This window comes from Epinephelus lanceolatus, chromosome 1 (assembly GCF_041903045.1).
Source record: "Epinephelus lanceolatus isolate andai-2023 chromosome 1, ASM4190304v1, whole genome shotgun sequence".
NCBI classification, from domain to species: domain Eukaryota; kingdom Metazoa; phylum Chordata; class Actinopteri; order Perciformes; family Serranidae; genus Epinephelus; species Epinephelus lanceolatus.
Window position 1 is genome coordinate 38049076 of NC_135734.1, and position 21837 is coordinate 38070912.

Sequence of the window (21837 nt, forward strand, 5' to 3'; positions counted from 1 at the left end):
GTAACGTTTTATACCATGAACTAATCCACCTGCTGACATCCATCATGTCGTTTTATCAAGTTATATTCGTGTTTGTGCTGCATTCAGGGACTCCATTCTCAGCCGTTGGTCACATCAACTGCGGTTCTTAAACGTCACTTCAGGCCTGTTCAGTTTGGGGAAACAAACTTTTTGGAGGAGTTCACCAAACTTTAATTAACCAGAGATGATGAGGACCACCGCTTCATTTCATCAAGCTAAGTAACATATTGCTGCTGATGCTAACATGCTAATGTTAGCTTGATGTTTGGCTGTGTTCTGTTGGTGTTTATGTGAAATGAAAATGCTACTGCTTTGTGTTTGTGTTTGGCGTTTGCTGGCTGCTAATATCTACTGTGTCATGTACTTGTGTGCACTATTGGCTTATGTTTTTAATTGTGAATTAATTTCTTGCTGTCTGTGAGCTTTCCTTTGGTTGTTGTTCAAATAGGAGTATTTTGATGTTGTTGAGAGATAAGAATATCCATGTTTGGGTATTACTATCATATCATTTTTATTGTTTGCTACATAGCTTGTGTGTTGTAGCTCTGCTGCTATATATCAGTACCTTAACCATTAGCAGAAAAACACAGGTGCAAATAATTAATGTGATGATGCTGTGTTGCATTTAAGTGCCCCAGCAACCACTCAGCAAACATGTACAATATCAGAGTCCTGCAAATGGGAAACCTTAATTGTAAACAGTCATGACAGATTTTTTAAATCACCTGCTTTTCTTGCTATGATCTATGATCAAACTGTCTGCGGATGTGGATGGTATATTTCTGGTCTAGTTGAAGATGTTTTGATGGGGATTGTTCACATAATGGCCGCTGCCTCACTCACATGTAGAAGGTGCTCACTAAGAGGTTAATCCCCTCAAAGTCTTCTATTGAGTCTACCTAAGAGCTTCCACATAATAGCTGCTGCTTCTGGATACACTAAGGTTTTGGTGATGACATTTAGCATTGGTGCAGCTGAAGTGTTGCTGTACTGAGGTTTGTGTGTGCTGGCACAAATTTAGACACCAAAGGCCTGTTGCACAAATCACCTTAATTTAAGATTTTCCTTAGAGTCAGAGTTAAGGTTGCCTTGAAAAAATTAGTTGCACAAAACATCCTCAAGTCTTTTCCTTAAGGTTTCCTTAAAATCTTTACTCAAGGATTTAAGTTTTTCTCCTTATCGTGGTCTTATACTTAAGGGAATGCTTAAAGTTGGTTAAACTGTTGCACAAAAACATGAAGTACCTCTGACTGCATCTTAACTGCAACATGATTGAGTTCTTGGAGATAAATGAGAAAAATGAAGGCATCCTGAGAAGAGTGTTCTGTGACCAGGAGAACCTGATGGACATGCTTAATGATGAGCCACTGATTTTGTGCTTCAAATTTTTTACCAGAAGTCAGTTTATGATTGTGAACATCTGGGGTTGGATCAGTCAACTTTCTAAAGCTCTTCCAGCTCCTTTACAATTTATGATTGCTATGTTGTTTTATGCAGCGGGATCTTTCCAGTCAGTTATTAGCGAGGTATTTCATGGAAGCCTTAAGTGTCAGTTAAGGAGCAATCTCAAGGTGCTTTGTGCAACTGGCCTCAAATATCTAGTCTTTCCTCTGTCTTCACATATTAAACCCAGTTTATGTGAGAAAGGTAGCTGACTGGTATGGGGCAAAACCTGTGTGCTAGTTTGGGTGGACAGTTTTAGTTGCATATAGGACAATATGGGGAAAGTCAAATGTCACAGTATTTTTGACCAAATACCTTGATATCGACATTGTGACGATATTGTAGGGTTGACTGTTGGTGCTTTCACAATATTTACACAATGATATTTTTGATAAATAATCAGCAGTAATGTGGATATAATGGCTAAGTGGATAAAGGCAAATGACATCACTTTACTGTGATGCAGCCTTTAACACCAGGAAAAGACAACACTTACAACAGGGGTAATCGATTTTGAATGGGGGTCAGATCAGATGATGTGAAAACACCAGGGGGCAGCTGCTTCTCACATCATGTGGGTTATGTAGAAGAAGCTACATACAATGAGACAAATGCAACTGTTTAATCTTTCAGTGAAAAAGTATTCATCTTTCCAACGTGGCAATCCTTGCTGTCAACTTTACACTTCTTTGTTGTGGCTATGTCGGCTGCAGTTCCACCTGTGTAGTTTAAGGTGCTTCGTGCAAATGGCCCCAAATATCCACCTTTACTCTGTCTTCACTTAAATTATCCAGTCTGCTCTGCCCTCTCTTTCACTCTGTTACTGTTGCAGCACTGCTCATGTGCAAACTGTGCTGTAACATATTACGATATTTCAGGATATTTTGCTATAATGATATTCTTGACAATATGACAAGTCACTATCACTATATAAATTTTTTATATTATATCAAAAATTAGACTGGTATTGTGAACGAGATGATATGGCACTCCCCTAATACTGTAGCATTTCAGTTTCACCCCAGCATCCACCTGTAGTGCTGAACTTCTCCTGTGGGTGGGGGAGTTTGTTATTGTCACCTCCTGATCTGTCGTGTTGAGCCTGTTGTTGTGGTGTTCTGGTGTTTGCTCGTGGAGAGTAATTAATTCCTTGTTGCAGTATAGTTTTCAGCTCCCCTAGATGCAGCTAGGCAATGAAGGCAGACTAAACAGTTCTGCCCTTGTCGGTGTAAATTAACTGAATCAGTTTTGTGGTCCGTTAGCCCCGAATGGAGAGGCCACCCACCACCGCTGACCTACAACTCATTAGCTCTAATGGAGTCAGTTTAATGAGCCCTGTCTGGGATGACTGACATGCAGCCTGGGGTGGCACACAATTCAGTCTGCAGACCAGGAACAATCTACCTCCCTCTGAAAAAAAAAAAAAATGGCAGTGGCTTTATTCATATGGTAAAAGTCACACAGCCCTTCCAGTAACCTGATCCACCAGGGCTGGCTCTCATTCAAAGAGGAAGGGAGGTGCAGGTGACTTTATCTGAAAGCCACCAATGGGCTTTGAATGACATGCTGCTCATTATGTTGCCGGGGTCATTCATGCAAAACTGCATAGCTTTGTGCTGGATTCAAGACCGCAAACTCAGAGGTTCAGGAAACATCAGCCACAGTAGAATGTGGGGATGAAATACAATTGAATACTGTTGTCTTTACACTAATGATGATAGAAACTAGTTTGTCTTTTAAACTTTATATTTGGACCTTCAAAACTACTTTGTCATGAAGTCTGGTTCTCAATAACATATGCTTAAATAATGGGACTGTTCTCCTGATGGTGGTGCTAGAGCATTCATTCAATCTAATTAAAAAAATCATAAACAATTAACAATTTCTGCGATATGTCTTTGTTGGTTTTACCATAATGTAGGTCAAAAGGGGGATATTTCTAAAGCTGCAACCAAACATAAGTTGTTCATGACTTTAATTCTATAAATGAAAATGAAACTTGTAACTATATTGTTTGAATTTAACCCAAACTGTGCATAATTTGATAATTAATTTATTCTTTATGGGGTGGAAATTATTAACACACAAATGTCTGACTACAAATGCTACTGTAAACATTTTCCTTCATATCTAAGGCTGTATTTATCTAACTTAGGCTGTGTGATCGATTTGACAGACGGATGACCTGGCTTGTTTATCTTAACATTTTGTGCCAGTATTTATAAAATTGCCCCAAATGTTTTTTTACACAGCAAAGTTTTATTTTCAAGATGGTCAACAATGTTAATATTTTGTATTTATTTTCCACAGTTCTGAATTAAACTCACAGAATGGTCAACTGTTATCTGCAGTGATGCAGACTGGTGTTAGCTTTATAGTAAACGTCTGAATTTAAAAAAAGTCTTTAAAAGGGACAGTTCACCCCAAAACCAAAGCAAATATATTTTTCCTCTTACCTGTAGTGCTATCTATCAGTCTAGATTGTTGTGGAGTTGTCGAGTGTTGGCGATATCAGCCTTGAAAAACTCAATAGCATTGTCTCTTTCCAGAAATCATGACCTGGTCACTCAAGATAATCCACAGACCTTGTGAGCAGTTTCATGTAGGAACTGTTTTCCTTCTACTAAACTACACCTGCTAACTGTATCAATGTGCAGAAGGAAGTGTGCATCTACTCATGGACAAGAGGCTCATGCTTGTGACAGTGTGAGCTTGCAGTACATGCCCTCTTCCTTCTGCACGGTGATACTGTTGTTGGGGTGTAGTTGAGTAGAAAGATATTTCTGACATGAAACTGCTCACAACAAGGTCTGTGGATTATCTTGAGTAACTGGGTCAAGATTTCTGGAAAGAGACAATGCTGTTGAGTTTTTCAAATGTATTTGTCGGCACTTTGAGCACCACAAGTCCAGTGCCATCTAGTTCTATTATACTTGAGAAAAGGTAAACATCTCTACGGCTGATATCTCCAACACTCTGCAACTCACACCAAAACAATCTAGACTGATAAACAGCACTACAGGTAAGAGGAAAAATATGTAAGAGAAGCCACCTTTCAATTAACTTTTTCTCCTTTGTAACTAAATAGCTGACTGTCCCCATGTTGCTGCATGTTTATATAATGAGACATTACGCATCAGTGTTTGCTGTTGTTACATCATGCCACTTTTCTTGAACCACTCACTTCTTAATTAACGGATGAGAATCCATCAATTAACCAAGCACGCAGCTCTGTTGTGTTGGTTTCATAGTAGGGATGGGCATCAATTTTCGATTATCGATGATTGATTGTTAAGGCTTTTGATCGATCACAAATAATTTTGATCGATAGTTGCAGGGTTTCCCCTACAATGCCTGGCATAGGTCCGGCGAGCCGCCGTGCCAACGAGACCCCCCGCCCGGCGAGCATGGCGGCTCGACAGGCCTACGAGACCCCCGCCGGACCTATGCCAGGCAAAAAATCATTAACAAACGGAGGCTCTCATTGCTCTCCAAAGCCTCGGCGGCTTCCCTTGAGGCCTCTGAAAACACTACACCATTGAAAGACGGAGGTTTTGCTGAAAACTGAAGCCTGTAACTCTTGCTGGCAACGGTTGTAAACACCCAGGGGTGAACTGCACATGCGCGCCATTCTTCCTCTTTGGCCTGGGGGGTTGAAGCTCAAAACTGGGGCAGCTGCGCTCTCTCGCGGCGACAGTCTGCACTGCACTCTTTCGTTTTCTCTCTTTTGAAATACTCACTTATCAATTAATCGATAATTGATCGTTAATTTTTTTGATGATCGAATAATGAATTTTGATCGTTTGCCCGTCCCTATTTCATAGGGACAGGATGACAGGCAGGAAGACACAGAAACGATGGTGTATAAACATCTCTTAACTTGAGGAGTGTTTTCAGTCAAAGGTAAATAGGGCATAGTTTTGTTGCTTGGCAACTGTTCAGTGTATTCCTTCCTGAGTTTGTTTTTTTACGAGTCACAGAAGCAGGTACGTAGAAAGAAAATGAAGAAATAAATATTAGGAGGCATGGAAAAGGAAATGGACAGCAGCAATCAGAAGTTAAACATAGCTTATGTGCAGCTTTAAACAGAGGAAGGGTTTAATTCAGGCAGTGAGAGCTGCTCCCGATAACTGAGATATTTCTTGATTGAGGTCCAGCACCGAAAGGTGAATGATAGTTCAGTTCTTATTCTCTCACTGATACTCCCCTCGGAGAAATGGTGTTCACTCAGAATACAGATCTTGCATCAGGCAGCCCTCGGTGTATTCAAATTGGAGTCTGTTTCACAAAGACCCGAGCACACCCACACATCAGCACACAGCGCAGCAGCAGCAGGTGATATCTGGCAGTGGACTAAAGACAGTAAGACAAGGAATTTCTGTGGAAGATAAACTGTGGCGGGGTCTGTCCGTTACTGAAACATGGCTGTTTGTGTAAAGTTAATCTGCAAAAATATGGTTTCATTCAGGAAATACAGGGAAACGTGAAGACAACCGCATCGCTGTGGGAACTGATAAAAAGCAGACTGCGGTTTGGTTCAAGATGAGGTCAATAAATGTCAGTTAAAATTTCCAGCAAAAAATATGTGCTCCTTCACATTAAGACTATTATTAGTATTCAGGGTTTTTCTAAACTGTTTTGAGGAATTTTAGGAAATATCACCCGACTGATTTATCTTTATGTGAGTTTCTGCCCAGTGTTTATTTTCTTTTGTCAAACTGATCAAAGAGCTGACTGTAGGAGGGAAACAGGCACATTTTAAAAACACAGGTTTTAAAGGTGAAATCTGTAATACTTGAACCGGTGCTCCAAACTAATAGTGGGCAGCATTTCACCTCCAAGCCAACATCTTAGTAACAGCAGGGAAAGAATACACCAAATTCAACCAAACTGAGAAAGTCTGAGAGCCGGTCAAAATACCACTGCTGTCCTATAATCTTCACATGTGGCCTCGGCCCTCTGTTCGTGGGTTTTCCGGTACAGTTTGTGTTGTTGTTAGATGCACTGTCTGTGCTTTATGTCTCTTGGCTGTTTGACAGTCTTTGCCTGGGTTTCCGACCCTTGGTTATTTGGCGCTGAACATATTTTGGCTTTGGCAACGCCTGGATTCAGACAATGATGCAAGACCATGAACATGAACGACCGACAGTCAATAAGCCCTCAAGATATCTTAGCTGAGCCAGCTGAGCTTGGCTATATACAGGCCTGCAGTGGCCGACCTAACAACACCAGTATCGTGGATTTCGGACATCAGACCTTGGATTGAGTGAATTGGAACATATTCTCTGTCTGGCCTTGATTGTGAGCACAGACCTTGAACCAGTAAGGCTGTGAGTCCGATGGCACTCTGGCTGTGTTGGTGCAGGTAACAACTGTGGACCTTGTTTGTACTTTCTGAAGACACTATTTGGTTGTCCATGTACACATTGCACGAGGGATACAATTGGATTTTTTGCTGATATCAGATACTAATATGTAACAACTCATTTGACTGATAACTGATACCGATAACGATATATCCACATTTTCGCCTACCTAATTTTAGTGATCATCAGATCCCTTCTGCAGTGGAATTAGCATCATATTATGCATACATACTCTTATCGTGACGGCCCATCAGCAGATGGAGACATTAAATACAATACTTTTTAATGCATGTGATATTCATTCATTGTGCAAAATAAGAAAAAGCATGTTGGCCGAATCTGGTAGTTCATTTTAAAGCCGTTATCGGCCGACACAGATGACATGGCGATCCCAAGGAGGCAGTCTCATAACCCATCGATTTTCGCCGGATGACAACAAGCCTTTTGGGGCAACGGTAAATATTTCGGGAGATCTAGCATTTCTAGCAGATATCCGAGCCCTCCTCTTCTGTGTGATGGTCATTTCGGTTAATTTCTATAAACAGATATCTGTATATGAATGCAGATGATTAAGAAAAAGGCTAATATAAAACTAAGTCGTCAGATGATAGCCAACGGGTTCTGATCGGCAAAGGCGTTCCACCTCTCCACATGACCTTTTAACCGGCTGCTCTAAATTGGTCGGTCAATACCAATCAAACTACAAATGGAAATCAGTCTTGTCCCATTGCCTAACAATTCTGCATACATATGAAGATATCTGTATATAGACATCAAGCAAGATGGGAAGAAGGCTTTTCCAATGACAGAAGGGGGAGTTATGGACATTAAAAGACTGCTGAACTTTATGTCAGGAGAGATGGCTGGAAACTAGTTCTGGACTTGACTTCTTTGTCCTCTGATGTTTGACTGAGGACAGAGTGGACGCTACAGTGACTCACTGTTGCCTCGAGGTACAAGTGGTATTACAGAAGACAGTACAGGCCCAGGCTAGCTGTTTAGCATGCTCATCTCAGTAGATATTGCTGCAACACAATACATAGACGTCTTTGATATAACATCAAAACTGATACTTCTCCACATTCTGTTGAATGTTTGATAATTTTTGAATATGTTAAACTAAATTTCTGTCCATATCTTACACATTGCACCTTTTGAGGTTGCTATGGATACAGCCAAACCCACCATAACATATTCCAGCACGTTTATTGTATCACTGAACAATTTTCTCACAGCAGTTACCTCACTCATGCTAGTAGACATGCTTGCACGTGGTGCTTCAACACAACATTGCAACACATTTAGGGTTACATTTAAGGGTTTGAGCCTTTGCATACCTGCCTCAGCTTGTCCTAAGGTTGTAGGGAAGTGAAATCTCTTATTTTGTCTTTTGGCACCTATTCAAAGGAAACATGTTAAGAGGGATAATAGTATGCAATTGGAGCACATAATTTTCCATTTTTCCCCCTGCCTGCTGTCCTGTTACATCTAGTTGAGGCAATTTTCTGTTTTACTGTTATCAGACAACTATGTGGGAAACTTTCTCCAACAAAATATGACCTTTGGTTGAGAAATGTGGCCTCTGCTGGCAGTCGGCTGTGATTTAAGGCAGATGTGTGAAAGTCTGCCTGGCGCTGAGACCTGAAGACCATGTCGGGTCCAAACTGAGACTGGCCTGAGTGAAGCCAAAGAGCCAGAGCAGGGAGGGCCAGTCAGTCAGCACATGCTCAGAGACTGGAGTCTAAAGCTTTTAGTGATGCAACAGATACTTCAGTTATCACCAAGTAGGTACTTTGATTGCAACATCTGTGTGACAATAGCAACCTACTGTTTATGTTTCCTGTGATAGGATACACAGTCTGCAGAAATTACTATGTAGCTTTGCGATTTAGTATTTATGCGTTGAGCTGTTCCCATAAGATGGGACCTCCTTCCCGTTGACCATTCGGATTATACAGCCCGATCACACACAACAAAATCTGTTGGACTTAATGCGTCAAAGATAAGTGAAAACAGCACGAGAAAGAATGTGTCATAAAGTGAACAGCGTCTTTCTTTATATTGCCCAAACCCAACAAGGCGAAATACAATCACTGGCTATGACAGAAACAACCACATGAGAATGGTTAATGGCAGATATAACAAGGACAGTTTCATTACTCACTGATGGCTGTGTTTGGTCTCACTGCGCTGAGGAAACGCAGCTGACCCCAGTCTCCATATACAATGTCAGTAAACACAACAGGCTCAGCGGAGAAATGGGCTCCGCTCAAGTGCTGCAAATTAGTTAAATAAACTCTTACAACAGTGACTTAAGAGAGTCAGTGTGTGTGTTGATCAGCAAAATGGTGGAAGTTTAGTTTGTGATCAAACCTTGGCAGACCTCGGGTCTCCTGAGATGAGCTTCATATTATCATCTTCTTGTGAATTAACTTTGGCACAGTTAAGAGCTGAACAGCCTCGATGACCTGGGGCTGTCTCAAATTCTCCAGCTTATAATGAGCGCATCCCTACTGAGTTTTTTGTTTTTTTTTGCAGATTACGGCCAATTCGATTATCGGAGGACATTACAATGACACATACCATATCAGATATGGCTGTCAACGCTTGGACAGACTTGTTGCTTTGATTTCTCCCTTCACTCAGAAATTATTTGGCCAGACTTTTACATCCTCCCGTATCTGCACTTGGATGGCTTTGAGTCTATTACTGTCATATTAAAAATCATGCAGATCCTTCTTTTACATTTGAGAAATTCTGCTGAAAAACATTCAAGACATTTTATTACTCACAGTTCAAGTATTTTGCTGTAGACATAAGAGGACTCATCTGTTCACACCTCTGTTTATTGCTGTTTGTGTCTGTCAGCAGCAGCAGCAGCATGTTGGCTTTTGGCTGCTCTGTTAGTCTGAAAACATTATCCGCAGTATACTCTTGGTATTAGAACAATCCAGCACTCCATGTGTTGTTCTGTAAGATATTGAGTTGTTGTGGTCTGTTTGTTCGTGGTCACTGTGACTTTGTGCATCATCCAGATGTCCCTAAAAATGTTGTTTTCATTTTCTTCAAATGGAAACAAAGATTCAGAAGGGCCAAAGAGGCTCATATTATGTTTTTGTAGAGGGAAGTAGTAGGGCTGTGTGTATTGGCTAGAGTCTGGAGATCTGATATGCATAACGATACAGGGGCCATGATTCAATTGCGTCATTAGTCTTGGGCGATATTAGGGTTGGCCATAATTTTCCTCATATGTCTACTAGGGCTGGATATCGGTACTCAATACCTTTCAAGGCATCCATCGAAATAACCAAGTACTAAGTAGTATTTAAATGTCTCCAGTCAAACAGTGGCTACGGTTACATGATGGCTTCTCATTCGGAATGCAATAAATCTGAATGAAATCATTCGGAATTAAAGTTTTTCCAGGTAGTTTACATGGGAAATATTCATTCCGAATGAGGGTTTACACGGGAGATCAGTTTAATTGCCTTTATTCAGGTCTGCACAAGGTTTGGGGCAGGGAAGGTTTCTGATTGGATAGGGGGCGGGGCGGATGTTACGTGTTTACGTTTACCGGAAGAAAACACTGTAGTCCTCGCTCCGGATAACAAGATGCTTGACAACACCATTCTTGGTGCCTTTTTCAGGCGTGTTTTGCTTATATTCTTGAAGCAGCAGTATGACAACAACCTTGTTATACTAATGCTTCATCTGTTGAGGAGGAGAAGGGAGGTAGAAGACCGTGCTGTGGCGAATGGAAACCGGTGAGTGCAACCAGTCTGACTGCTCTATCTCAGCCCGTTGCTATGCAGCCCGTTGCTATGCGCGCTATATACGCCATCGCGCCAGAAGGGCAAGGAAACGAGCATGCGCAGAAGGACCGGAATGTACTTAAAGAGAAATGAGTGTATACATGCACACAAAATTCTTTCATTCGGAATGACAAACGGAATAAACCACCCCCTTTAATCGGATTTAATTTTCAATCAGAATGACCATTTTTCAATCGGAATGACCGTTTACATGACCACTTTTAATCGGAATGGCCTTTCATTCCGATTAAAAGTGGAATTAAACTGTCCATGTAAATGTACTGAGTACCTGCATTCGCTCCATTTTGTGCCGGGTCTGATCCCAGACCGTTCAGACTCCCCACTGGAACAGATTTTCTGTTGGTGCCTTCTCTTGAGCAGCAAACTCTCACCATCACCTAAAGGGCTTAACTCACAACTTTTATCAACAGGTTTAAGTAGCTGTGTGGTGCAAATAGTTAGCGCTGTCACTGTGTGTACGCGGGTGGACTCAACTGTCCCCAGCACGGCGCTCACGCTCCTGCAGCAGCAGCAACAACCCATACAGTCTGTGGTGAGGTGACATAGAGTGCTGTGTATTTGATTGAGTTGTAAGTTCAGCGTGCCGAGATGCTACCGAAACATTCACAAGTGTGTCTAGTAAACTCCACTCCATTCACATATTGGGTATCGAATGAAGTACTCAGTATCAGTATCACTTTGAGGGTACTGCTATGGTACTAGTGTCATCATTTTTTAAATGCTACCCAGCTCTGGTGTCCATGATAACAATATTAGTTGCAATGCCTGGTTTGAATTTGACGTTTTATAAATTCTGTACAATTCTATAGTTAATCTCTTTCGTTTTTCCTTTGCTTTCTCCATACTTCACTGCATTGTTGTAGTCTATGAAAAACATCACCAAAAAAACTAACAACATGCTAACATACATCTGTAGTTGTACGTAATTACCCATGTAGCCCAGCTCCAGCAGGAAAGAGTCTATTAGCCGATTCTTTGCCTTTAAACCAAACAAAAGAGAGTCAGAACGTGAACAAAGTGATTTGTAAGCTGTGCCATAAACAAGTTGGGACTTAATATGGAAGCTCCACAAATCTCCGCTCCCATCTTAAAACTCACCATCCAACAGAACATGCAGATCTGCCAGCGAGTGTATTTTCAAAGAGCTACCAGACCAACACTCCGACCATGATGAGCAATCAACCCTCAGTCCTCGGGGTTTTGGCAGAGGCAACAAAATATAAACGTGACACTGTGCAGGGCACTTAAACACGTTATTGAATAAAAATAACCTCACCAGTTGATTGATCTGTTTTATTGAGCTCAGCATGTCCTTTTTCAAAATGGCGCTTACTGCCTATACACTGGGGCCACTTTGTGCCACTTTTGGGTATCGCAAGATGTGCATCTCCAGTCCATCGCTAAGAATGTCAATGTGCAGCTCTCTTCAGCTTTGTTTTGGATGATAATTTAGTATGGTGATTTATTGTGATTTTTTTATTTATTTTTTTATATTTAATTTTCGGAAAACTTTAAGAATATAAACACACCATGCATGCATAAAAACGTATTTGTGTCAATCACAGTCCCTGAAACATCCAACATCATAGCACTACTTGTACTGTAGTCTGAGCAAATGAATCAACATTTGCCTAAAAAATAAAACTGAATATGATCGCAGGATTCTTTAGGGCAAAGAAATTAAGAAGATAAAAAGTTGTAAACAATTAAAACAGATTTAACATTTTTGAGAATCTATACACCATCACAAAACAAATCATTAAATTCAAGTGTGTCGATACTGCCTTCACCTCCAGACAGTGCACGTTTGCAATTGTAATTCTTTGTGCAGTCAATCCGAGTACGAGACAATGTGAAATTGACCTCAACTATCACCTTCTGGAAAAAAGGACTCCATTTCCTCCTCTGGCTTTTGTTTCCATCTTTGCTTTGACATTTTGTGGCAAACTCTTTCCAAACTGATTGTTTAAAGTCTCGGTTCAGCGAGCGTGCGCTACATCTGCACCTTTTATGACCAATTAAACAGCTTCTCACATACCCTCCGACACCTCTGCAGCCTTTGTTTTCCTCACTGCAATTTTCCATATCCCTATATTATGGTTACGCCTTCTCCAAATAAATTCACCCCTGCTGTTATGGAAGGTAAATAAAGCCACGCCACAGGAGCGGCGGTGTGTATGTCGAAATGCATATGTGGCGCTGTGTTTGACGTTTACTGCTTCAAGCTAATTTGACTGTTTGTATCCTGTCACTGTTAGTGGTCGTCTGGGCTTCTGCCTTATTTGTTTTCAGTGGCTCAAATCAAAAAGGAGATTCCTTCACACAATTAGTATATAGTCTATCCCTATGATGAAATTACAAGCTTGAAAAAGTGGCGTCAGAGTACAAATTTGGATATTGGACAAGCCTATTGATCTGTGTTAGCAGTTTGCATTCAGCAGCATATAACTGTGTATAGTCAGTGGAGAACAGACTTCTTCAGTTTCAGTTTTGGGTTGAAACACATTTAAATGCAAACGTGATTGTAAATGTTGAAGAATAAACATCAGTCATTCATGTTCTGAAAGCAAGTCTCTCCTCTCATGATAACGTGGAGTCGGCTGTGTCTGAAAGAGTTACAGATGGATTGTTGGGTTACGGGGTTGAGTTGTAGTTGGCGTGCTGGATGAGGAGAGTGATTCACAGTTCACACTGTGTGTGTGGCCTCATTGTAACTCGCACTCTCAGATGATGAGGTACTCCTGCTTGCAGGGGCACTTCAGTGGAGAGAGGCAATACAGCTCGATCACAGGCACAGGCTTGTTGTATCGCTGCCGCTTATCCCCGCAGATATTCACTTTTACACTGTTTCTATATGCCATTATAATCATGGACTGTATAGTAATGTCAGCTGTGATATCAGAGAGAGGAGCTCGTCCTGAGTTATTGAGACGGATAACTGTCATTGAGTGTTTTACAGTAGCTTGTTTTGTCTCCATGTTTCGTAAGTGGGTACCATGTTCCTTGAACTGTGCCTCAGGCTGCAAGAGATGATGGGACATGTCTGTATGGAGGGTTAGATGGTGATGCAATTATATATGAAGGGTGGCTAATCGGGTTTGATACCAGTGAAGGGAGGAATAACACAAGCTTCTGTAATTGTAGGCAATTATAGTGCTGCTCTTTTGGGGGACAGAAGAGGAGGAAAACGATCAAAAGATAGATCTTGTGTATTGAAACACCTAAACATGGTAGGATACAGTAGTTTTTCAATAGAGTTTAGACTTTAACCAGCAGTGTTTCCACTCAGTGATTGGCCAAGTGATTCTTCTGTGTGAAAATAGGCAGAACATAAAATTCTGTCAATCATTCTTCACATATGAGATGGGAGGAGCCTTACTGTTTTCTGATTTGCTCCCTTTTCCATGCTTTCATATCAACTCTCAGTTGCTTCATAAATCAAGCGCATGGTTAGATGCGCATATTCTCTGCTACACACTCCAGTAAACAGGGGTTTTCTAACGAGACATGAGACATGAAGGAACCGTCGCAGGGCTCAAGTCTGACAATGCGCGGAGCCAGGCCATGCTTTCCATTGTAGAGGGCCATCATGGCCAGAGCTAACTTAAATTTCCACCAGGTTTTGCTGCCAAAGTTCAACTAAATGAATATTTAAACTTTTACCCTAAATGTGCTGTCCTCCGCAACATGTGTGCAATTGAATCCTGGCATCAACAAGAGGAGGAAAAGTTCATTTTGTGCAAATCTGAATTCCAGTAGTCAGTCACTACACAGCCGAAAATGACAGGGAAATTAGGACCGTGATTGTTTACATGCCGATGTAGTCTGCAGCATCTTAGCTTGCTACTTTAGGATCGTTTGCTGCTCTCAACACACTAATTTGCACAGATCTGTGTTTTCAAGCTTTTATTGTGGCACTGTTGAGTATGGCCACCACGTTAGGAATGTGAAAATAGAATTAATTAGAGCCCATGTTGCGATGGGACTAAAAACTAATGTGGGACAGGTGCATAAAGTGTTGGGTCCAGTTGCTCCTTTACCACTTCATGTCCCCCTAATTCCTGTCCCCTTGCTTGGCCCACGCCCATTTTCAAACTCAACCTTCATTTTGAGCTCACCTACGCACCTATAGAGTTACACGACTGCATCTTGCAAAGTTGTGATGCTGTTGGTTTGAAAAAATGTGTCCACAGACAGAAATAAACACCTGGCGAAACACTCCAAACCGCTTCTGTGGTAGTTCCCGCTACAATTAAAGTCACATGGACCTCATTTCGTCATGACACATACACACACAGTCTCACGAGGTGAAAACAATATCAGCTGTTGTGACGTTGCAGCAGCTGGTAAAAACTGCATATAACAGGCATAATATGAAGATGAAAGTGGTTCTAATGCAAGAACAAGATCGATATTTCTTTGTCAATTTTCCACTGCTTAGTCTTTCAGTTCAAATGAGGACTGGACCTCAGTACATCTTCAACATAGCACAAGAAAACAGAACTTAAAACAATCAGTCAGATGTTTGTCTGTCGGGTGAATGGAAAGAATCAGGAGTATAAGATAAAAGAAAAAGGTGTCGTGTTTGTCCAGTGCAGACGGATGTTTCTCTGCATGCACAGGTTTGTTTTCAGGCACGCAGAGGCCTTTACACTCTGGTTCTACTCAGATGGACCATACAGCACCTGTAACCTGTCTTTAAGAGTGTGCCAGACCCTGTTCATCCACCTGTGGAACACATTGTTCAGCAGTGAGGAATGCTGCTGTGCTGATGTACATCATTGCTCTGCATACCAGAAGAGATGGAAAAAAGACAGATAGTGGAATAAAGGAAAACTGAACCCCACATTTTTTTCTTTTGCTTCCAACACAACACTCTTTAGATTAGGTCTGACATTAAAATAATCATACTTTGTTCATAAAAAAATAAGGAAAATGTTAAAAAGTGAACAGATCTGAAAATAGTGAAGGAGTTCCAGTGTGTGGTCTTACATTCAGTTAGACTGCAGCCAAATAGAAAAGTCAGTGTGTGACTGCCAGTACTGGTCCAACCCAAAACTATTTCCACTGGACACACTCACATCCAGAAATTAAGAATTTTGGCAAACTACACTAAGAAGTTAATATATAGTGGACATTTTTTTTTTTAATGATAATAAGGCTGCAGTATTTGGACAAGCTGATATTTTTAGTTTAGTCACGTAAAGTTGAGGGTTTCTGTTATTACTGCATTAGGAAGAAGATCTGAAAGATTAAATTGATAAATCAATAATATGATTGACATTTACTTGTGAAAGGATTTAAGTAGCTTTACATTTCTTTATATTCATTCTTTTTTTTTTTTCAGATAATCACCTGGTTTCAGCTTGTGATGACGTGCGACTTTTCTGTTGTATATCATTGTAAATAAAATATAATTTGGTTTTGAACTGTTAGTTGGACAAACAATCTACCTCACCTTCAGCTCTGGGAACATGTGATGGACATGTTTTGACACTTTATAAACAAATCGATTCACCTAAAATGAAAATTATCATGCCGGCCAAATTTGGAGACTCAATACTGGACGGAGTTTACGCCTCAGTGTGTTCTCAGTTGCAGTTTCAGGAGGACATGTCAGCTGAGGATAAGCCATGGGAAACCAACTTTCAAACTCCCGCCACCTTAATAAGCACCTTAGTTTGGGAGGTTCAGACATATTTCATTACTGTATGTTCAAGTTATCAGCAACACATATCGTAAGTCAGGACACACAACAGCATGCGTGTTGACGCATGTGGCTTTGGGAGTGATGCATAAATCAAACACGTAGTGAAATGTGTAGTATATTTTTGATGAAAATCTAATTTCCAAATTTTGTGTGCTCAACATAGTGTCGTGGATATCATGTTTTCCACCTCACAAAGCTTGGCTTCCTAAAAATTTCCCTTAATTTAATCAAATGTGGCTGTTGTGTTCAGAAGTACATTCCATAGGAATGAGCCACTATTGTGCAATTCAAAGGCAGAAGGTTTCACAAAGCAGCCACTGGAAGGTAATCAGCTTTGACGTATTTTTCCTTCTTCTTTGTTTAAATGTGGAAAACGCAAAAACATTTACCATTATAAAAGAATTAAAACAAGGAGGCATGTAGCTTCCACTTTCTTTCGTTGAAAGTTTAACCACAACTGGCACACATGCTGTGCGCTCAGCTTCCCAGTCTAAAAAACACGACCGCAAGTTCCCTTTGAAGGCAGCGCTGAGCATCAACCGCACAGAGCAAGTGACCGCTGGTTCAAAGTGGCCTCAAAATACTAGATGATAAACTCCGCCCCTCATCGCAGGGAGTAAAACCGGCCTTGAAATGAAGCTGTCATTGATAAAAATGAACATTTGAACAATGTAAAAAACAAAAAAGTCCTTTTGACCAACTACAGGTATGATGACAGATATTTCCAATGTGAAAACCCAAAGGTTAAAAGGTCGCACACACATAGCTCTTTAGGACAAAGCTGACTAATATCAAAGGCATCAATTTATTCTGGCTTTGTCAAACAAAACTTGGCTTAAAGGGTCACATGGTAATTAACTTCCTAAAGTCCCATATGCATCTTTTTTGCCAGTATAACAGTGACTATCAGAGTTATACTAAGGGAAAAATGAAATCTGCTTTCAGTATTTCCTTTCCTTAATCAACCACTGAGACCACCATCCTACCGTGAGCTCACCCCCCTCTGATTTCATCACTCTAACTTCATCACTCTCTTTGTCGCTGTAAACTGACTACTGCCTCTTTTGTCTGAGTGCAGAGAAGCCTCCCCATTGATCGTGCAGTTTGTTTTTCCTGCCAGTTGATAACAGCCATATGTTTCAGTTTATAACTGAGTTGCTCTGTTACATATTTACTTTATGTAGCTCAATGCAGACTGTCTGGGGAACTGCTGAAAACTCAGCAAACGTCTAAAAGAAGTGATTTCTCTCAATGCAGTAGAGTGCAAATGAGTTCATGAAAATATAATGAAATGTGTCCAAAATACATATATTTAAAGGTCTGTCTGAGTTCCCACTCCATAACAATAAATACACAATATGGAAAAAGTACAAAACAGCATTGCAAGTCCTCTCGAGTATAATCACCTGCTATTATGTCAAGAATGCAATAATTTGTTTTAACTCTGTGGCACACATAATTTGAGTAAAACTACCCTGCAGCTAGTTCCTTGTTTCCAACCCAACATACCATACAAATACAAAAACTGTGCAGGAATGCTTTGAGAATATCACCTAGCCTAAGGAGACGAGTGCAGGTCTGATCGGTGCTATTGTAACCTGATGAGCCCTGAGGCTAAGCTTCAACAGTTTCTGAGGGGATGGAGGAGATGATCAGCTCACTGTTGGGTCTGATCTTCAACCCTAACCCCCCTATTAGCTGTCTAAAGCATAGCAATTTCAATAAAAGCCTCAGCAGGTAACTACAATAAAATATAGAAACTGAAAGTTAGAAAATATCTAAGTGCTGCATGTGAAAGTTTACCTTGTTCAGCACTTTCCTTCTCTTTTAACAGAGGTTTTACATTAAGTTTAAAGGCTGCTCATTTAAAACTGTTCAATATTACAACAAAATAATCCTTTACATTGTCTGCAAACTAGTTTAATGTGATGCAATACATGTTGAACTGCTTTTCATTTTACAGAGTCGTAAGTTACTGTGGATTCATGCAGTGTAGGTGAAGGTTAAACAGTCCTCTACCTCTGCAACAGCTCTCTCTCTTCTCTCCACTGACGTAAGACTCCCGAGGATCGCTGAAATATATTCCACTTTGTGTCCAATTCCACGAGATGCCAGGGAGGGGAAGAACAAATTCTTTGTCAATTATCCCAAACAGTCCTTTCTGAGTCTTGCACTTGTTTGAAAATTGTTCTGAAAGTAAGTGAGAAGTGTCCCAGAGGCTGCAGGCTCTGTCTGCCTGCAGAGCACTGCAGGTCCTAGTGCCTGCCTGTCTGTGAGACACCAGCAAGGGCTGATAAATCACTCTGTCATATGTCAACCATTTGGTTATAGGGATATTATCAACAGATACATCTTTCTCCACAATTCTTTTACATTGCTTGAAACACAAGACTTTGACACAATGGATAAATTCTATGTATTCTTTGTGAAATTATTTACAGTATCAGTCCTGATAGGGGTGTCTGTTTTGGTACATTTTGCTTTTGATAACCGCACACCCAAAAGAAAAAAAATAATAATGTGAAATACAAGAAGCCATTAGTCTGGGGATTCATTGACTCAGTGAGCTTTAGCACCACATTTCAAAGTGCTAAAGTGCAATTCGAGGTGGTGACATCATATTTTGTGATATAAATGTGTTGCCTTTTATTTAATGTTGGCTTTGCTGAAAGACAGCCGACCAGCCGCGTAAACATGCAGAAACATGGTGCCCACTACCCACCCTCGTTCCCCACTGATAAAGCTAACTTTAATCTTGGCTGCTCTGCACTGCGAACCACCCGGACACTGCAATGCAAATCCTAGAATAGCAAAGGAATGACCCCCCACCCCCCACCCCTTATTTATGCGCCCTATGATTGGCTACTACTAGTTGCCTTCACTGGTTGGATCAGTTAGGTTTAGGCAAGAGGAGGGGGTTAGGTTAGGGTAAGAATGTCAGGGTAAGTCAATCGAGGCAGATTAAGGAGGGCCATTCCTTCACTATCTTAATATTTGCAAATTCTCACCTGGGTCAGGTGGGAGTTAGCTAGCAGTGCCGCTAATTCAGCGATTACCGCTAGTAATGCCGCCTCAGTGACAGGATGTTGCTGTAGAAACATGGTGGCTCTGATGAGCCAGCAAGCAGCTTCATTTTTTAGCTAAAACCCCCTTTAGCATAGTTAACTATGTTAGCACAACTAGTCTTGCTGACACTACTAATGGTGCGAACAGTGTTACCATAGTTAACAATACTAAAAGTGGTTTGCAGCTTAAAACTGAGCCGCTTATTTGTCGGGGTGACCTCTAGGGAGACCTGAGGGTGGCCTGTTGGGTTGGGACAGCGTTACAAGCAGTCATCGATGAATGAGCAGCAGCACTATCTTAGCATTAGCTCCCACTAGGCCTGGTTGGTGCATAGACTAGTAAACTGAAGAAAAGCAAGATCAATCAATAGACCAAGATGCATAACCGGTCGAAAATATTCTTGCCGATCTTTCCTTTAGTTAACACTCATATATTAGATATGATCAATCTATCCTTATTAACAGGCTATGTACCACAGTCTTTTAAGGTAGCTGTAATTAAACCTCTACTAAAAAAGCCCACCCTGGATCCACAGGTGTTAGCCAACTATAGACCAATATCTAATCTTCCCTTTATGTCAAAGATCCTTGAGAAAGTAGTCGCAGACCAGCTGTGTGATTTTCTCCATGATAATAATTTATTTGAGGAATTTCAGTCAGGATTTAGAGTGCATCATAGCACTGAGACAGCACTAGTTAAAATTACAAATGACCTTCTGATTGCTTCAGACAAAGGACTTGTCTCTGTACTTGTTTTATTAGATCTTAGTGCGGCGTTTGACACAATTGACCATCAAATTCTACTGCAGAGACTGGATCACTTAATTGGCCTAAAAGGTTCTGCACTAAGCTGGTTTAAATCTTATTTATCTGATCGTTTTCAGTTTGTTGACGTTCATAATGAATCATCCTTACGTACTAAAGTTTGTTTTGGAGTTCCGCAAGGTTCTGTGCTCGGACCAATCCTATTTACTCTATATATGCTTCCTTTAGGTAACATCATTAGAAATCACTCTATAAATTTCCATTGTTATGCGGATGATACACAGTTGTATTTATCTATGAAGCCACAAGAAAGTAATCAATTAACTAAACTCCATAACTGCCTTAAAGACATAAAAACTTGGATGAGCACCAATTTCCTGATGTTAAATTCAGACAAAACTGAAGTTATTGTTCTTGGCCCCAAACAACTCAGAGACTCTTTATCTGATGACATAGTTTCTCTAGATGGCATTGCTCTGGCCTCTACCACTACTGTAAGAAACCTCGGAGTAATATTTGATCAAGATTTGTCTTTTAATTCTCATTTAAAACAAACCTCACGGACTGCATTTTTTCATCTGCGTAATATTGCGAAAATTAGGCCTATCCTGACCCGAAAAGATGCAGAAAAATTGGTCCACGCTTTTGTTACCTCTAGGCTGGATTACTGTAACTCTCTATTATCAGGTAGCTCTAGTAAGTCCTTAAAAACTCTCCAGCTAATTCAGAATGCAGCAGCACGTGTACTAACAGGAACTAAGAAACGAGATCATATTTCTCCTGTTTTAGCTTCTCTGCACTGGCTCCCTGTAAAATCCAGAATTGAATTTAAAATCCTACTGTTAACTTATAAAGCTCTAAATGGTCAAGCTCTGTCATATCTTAGAGAGCTCATAGTGCCATATTATCCCACCAGAACACTGCGCTCTGAGAACGCAGGGTTACTCGTGGTCCCTAAAGTCTCCAAAAGTAGATCAGGAGCCAGAGCCTTCAGCTATCAGGCTCCTCTCCTGTGGAATCATCTTCCTGTCACGGTCTGGGAGGCAGACACCGTCTCCACATTTAAGACTAGACTTAAGACTTTCCTCTTTGATAAAGCTTATAGTTAGGGCTGGCTCAGGCTTGCCCTGTACCAGCCCCTAGTTAGGCTGACTTAGGCCTAGTCTGCCGGAGGACCCCCCTATAATACACCGGGCACCTTCTCTCCTTCTCTCTCTCTCTCTCTCTCTCTCTCTCTCTCTCTCTCTCTCTCTCTCTCTCTCTCTCTCTCTCCTCTCTCTCTCTCTCTCGTATTCTATTACTGCATCTTGCTAACTCGGCCATTCTGGATGTCACTAACTCGGCTTCTTCTCCGGAGCCTTTGTGCTCCACTGTCTCTCAGATTAACTCATATCGCAGCGGTGCCTGGACAGCGTGACGTGTGTGGTTGTGCTGCTGCCGTGGTCCTGCCAGATGCCTCCTGCTGCTGCTGTCATCATTAGTCATTAGTCATACTTCTACTGTTATTATACACATATGACTATTGTCACACATGTATACTGCCAGATATTAATATATACTTTCAACATATTGTACCACAGTAGCCAGAACTATAACTATAATATTATTACTTTCAATAATGTTGTTGTAAGCTA

The 21837-nt window shown here is 40.9% G+C and overlaps 1 protein-coding gene across 1 annotated transcript in view; it reads right to left on the reverse strand.

Moving 5' to 3' along the window:
• The window catches only part of ngfb (nerve growth factor b (beta polypeptide)), a 37425-nt gene extending 18867 nt beyond the window's left edge, over positions 1-18558 (reverse strand). Inside the window, exon 1 of the mRNA XM_033626011.2 lies at positions 18393-18558. The gene's annotated coding sequence lies outside the window, so the exon portion shown is untranslated. The remainder of the gene's footprint in view (positions 1-18392) is intronic.
• Positions 18559-21837: the final 3279 nt, after the last annotated feature.